The following is a 4020-nucleotide window of genomic DNA, read 5'->3' on the forward strand; positions in this document are numbered from 1 at the left end:
TGGTGTTTGTTGCTACACTCCAGAGACATTGGGGAACATGACCATTTTAGATCTTGGAAATTAATCCTAACAGATATCACAGAATATCTCAGCTTTGAGATGTGTCTCTCACAGTCTGGGAGACATATCAACAACAGGTTATTGTTCGACATTTGTCAAGTAGGCTGGCTGATGGTTAGTAAAAGTCAAACCATGAGAATAATTACTCCATGACTTGCTTGAGGGGCAGATTTTCATTTACCAAATTTATCAGGAAATAAGCAATCATACAATCCATGAGAATTAATGCTTTAAATCTGGATGTTTTCTGGTGCTTAGGCCACACTGCACATTGATTAAATGTCAGATAATGTTGAGTCTTAGTTCATTATTGAACATTACCCATCACATTTGCATCATGCCAATTTCACTGAGCAACCTGCAAGTGTGCTGCTCCTGCACAACGTTTTACATGCTGAAAACATTAGTTGAAATAAAGAGGAGCCTGCAGCACACTGCTGTGGGATTTTCTTCTCAATTGGGACTCATAAAAAACAGAATTGATATGTTACTATCACTAAATCTTCTAAGAAAAAAAAGATAAAGAAAAAAGAGAATTGAGAGTTCTTCAGATGCCTCCATTCCTTATCTTTCTAGCACAAAAGGCAACATATGTATACGAACTTACAGTACAACCTTGGCTAAGTTCCCTAACGTTTTTGTGCCCAAATTTCCACAGGGTGGGTGTATCAAATGAGACAACGGCTGTAATAGGTCATTGTAAAGTGTGATAGTAGTGCAATGTGTTAATAATAACAATAGTACTCGGTTAAAATGTGTGTAGCTTTTCTTTCTGCTGCTACCTTTTTGCCTTAGAAACTAGACATTTGCTCTCTTGCCCTTTAAAAAAAATTCAGAAATTCTGAGTCAATCTATTTGCCTAATCAGTGTTTATGAGCTTGTTCCAAGGTGAATTGCTGTCTAGCAAATTGCACAAGCTGCGACCTCCAGCTCAAACTGGAAATAAGCGGGAAGATATGCTCTGCTCTTTGGCATTTGAAGTCTGACAAAAGTTCTCTCTCTATATATGTGCAAAACAGGATAACATGGTCAGAGGAGAACTACATGTGCAGATTCTGCTTATTAGCACCAAACAAGCAGTAAAAGCAAACAAAGAAACAATCATATTTTGAACCTAGCAAGTAGTGCATGTGAATGAAAAAGGGCTACTTTTCATCTGTGCTTTTCTCCGTGAAATAATCTTAGATATTGATGAATTCTGTGGTGAAACCCAGAGGTAGCATGGAAATTCTTTTAATTAACAGGAGAGTGAACAACGAGCATATAAGGCTTTGTAAGCCATGAAATCTCTATGAGAAATACATTGTTAGGTCTGCTTGAAAATATTGCTTTGGAAAACCAAGCTTATTGCTGTCTGAATGCTATGATTTCATAAGTACCAGGTGAACTGACTAGTAGTCGTCCTCAGGTCCTCAGGAATGTGTCTCTCTGTTAGTTGACTGCAATCTGGATGTTCACTTTCTTGTTGGAGCTTTGTTCCAGGAGTTTAAGAATTTTACACTGGCCGGGCGCGGTGGCTCAAGCCTGTAATCCCAGCACTTTGGGAGGCTGAGGCGGGTGGATCACGAGGTCAAGAGATCAAGACCATCCTGGTCAACATGGTGAAACCGTGTCTCTACTAAAAATACAAAAGATTAGCTGGGCATGGTAGTGTGTGCCTATAATCCCAGCTACTCAAGAGGCTGAGGCAGGAGAATTGCCTGAACCCAGGAGGCGGAGGTTGCCGTGAGCCGAGATCACGCCATTGCACTCCAGCCTGGGTAACAAGAGTGAAACTCCGTCTCAAAAAAAAAAAAAAGAATTTTACACTTATTTTTCTTGTTAATATATTGCAAGTACTTAGGTATTATTGAAAATTATAGGAAAACAGTGCTTGCTTCGGCAGCACATATACGAAAATTGGAACGATACAGAGAAGATTAGCATGGCCCCTGCGCAAGGATGACATGCAAATTCATGAGCGTTCCATATTTAAAAAAACAATTATAGTAAAACAGACCTGTTGTCATTTACAAGTGAAAGTTAAAAACATTGTGATGATTTCTTGAGAGACTAAGAGAGGTGATTCTCTACTGTATTAAGGGGTTCAAATTCTTTTGTGACAGCAGGATTTGGAAATTAAAAAGCAGATGGAGAAAGAGAGCCTGAGATTAGTAAGTGCCCCATGTAAGGGGTAAAAGTTGGAACCCTGAGAGGCCTCACCTGCTTCAGCATTTTCCCCTTGTAGATACATTCAAGAGATGTTTTATGACTGCAGTGACCTTGGAAAGACAAGATTGCACCATAGACACACACCTGTTGCAGTGGCAGTCTTTAGAAGTTTGCTTCTCTCAGGCATCTGGCCAGCTTAAAAGAATTTTAATCAGGAAGAGTTTATGAGGCAACATTGCTTGGACACTCTCCTCTCTGAAGCCCTTTTCCTACCAAGCAAAAGGTCTTTCAGTCAATCAGTTGCTTATCAGGCCTATCTTAATTATTCCTTGGAAATCAGTAAGCAAGTTAAATTGTCGTTAGGCTGTTACTATACTGTCTTAGAAAGTGTGCACTCTGTCTGTTCATTTCTGAAAGATTTTCTTCATCCTGAGAGTCACAGCTGGAGTAGAACTAAAACCTAACACCAGCAAGGAAGCCTCCTGCTGGGTGCAGTTTCCTAGCTTTCAGCATAATTATGCAAATCCATCTTTGACATTAGAGAAAGGCCAATGACAATGTCAGGCAAATGTTATCCAATTTTCACTTAGCCCCATTTTAGGTATTCACAGAGCTGACGTTTAAGCACTAAAATATGTGAGTCATTTAAATGTCTAAGGGAGTTTCAGTTTGGTTCCCGCTACTGGAGTGGTTCAATTAAAAGGAGAAAATCATCTGCACAAAATCCTCGCCACTTCTCCTCAACCAGCAATGGTGCATTTAGTTTAGTTGCAAGTCTTGTAACATTCATAGGCAGTTTCCATGACACTCACCACTGTGAACTCTGCTTTTCTGGAATTAGGCTGTGTCTAAGTATGAAACAGAAGCACCTGCAACCAGCCTTTTATTCTGATTATTTTGTTTTGCTTATTTGTTTGTTTTCATATCCTTCTACCCAGCACACCAAAAAGGTCCAGGAAACCATAACATTATGTGGCTTTTCAAATAGAATAAAAAAGGTCTAGAAATCTGTCTTATTGGTTAGAGAGGCACAGAAATAGAGTCATGAACATTATAATTTGGAAACAACGAAGTTTCCAGCTAGACTGGCCTCTACAGTATGCATATAAGTTACCTGAATCCTGTTACAAATGACTCAAAGTCTCTAAATAAATAAGTGACATAACAAGAAGAAGGATCCAGATTTTCTGACATCAGATCCAGTGTTTGTTCTACCACGTTACATTTTCTTTTTTTTTTTTTGAGATGGAGTTTCGCCCTTGTTACCCAGGCTGGAGTGCAATGGCGCGATCTCGGCTCACTGCAATCTCCGCCTCCTGGGTTCAGGCAATTCTCCTGCCTCAGCCTCCCGAGTAGCTAGGATAACAGGCACGCGCCACCATGCCCAGCTAATTTTTTGTATTTTTAGTAGAGACGGGGTTTCACCATGTTGACCGGGATGGTCTCGATCTCTCGACCTCGTGATCCACCCGTCTCGGCCTCCCAAAGTGCTGGGATTACAGGCTTGAGCCACCCCGCCTGGCCGCCACGTTACATTTTCTAGAAGATGTTTCATGACTGGGTGACAGCCTTCCACAAAGGCAATATGGACATCTTTTTATGCCATGAAATTAGGGGGATTTTCAAAACATCTTGGTGAGGATCAGAAATCAAAGACTTACTCTTACCAAAGCAAGAATCTTGGATGTTTGCCTAACAACAGTGACCATGAGGAACAAATGACCCAGATGATGATTTTTTCTTTTTTGAGAAAGTCTCACTCTGTCACCCAAGCTGGAGTGCAATAGCGTGATCTCTGCTCACCACAAC

At 40.5% G+C, this 4020-nt stretch overlaps 1 non-coding gene across 1 annotated transcript; it reads left to right on the top strand.

Annotated features, from left to right (window-relative positions):
• Positions 1-1929: 1929 nt before the first annotated feature.
• LOC118150733 (U6 spliceosomal RNA) lies at positions 1930-2035 on the top strand. Its single transcript, XR_004738885.1, has one exon. It is a non-coding gene; the product is annotated as a U6 spliceosomal RNA (small nuclear RNA).
• Positions 2036-4020: the final 1985 nt, after the last annotated feature.

Source organism: Callithrix jacchus, chromosome X (assembly GCF_049354715.1).
Source record: "Callithrix jacchus isolate 240 chromosome X, calJac240_pri, whole genome shotgun sequence".
NCBI classification, from domain to species: domain Eukaryota; kingdom Metazoa; phylum Chordata; class Mammalia; order Primates; family Cebidae; genus Callithrix; species Callithrix jacchus.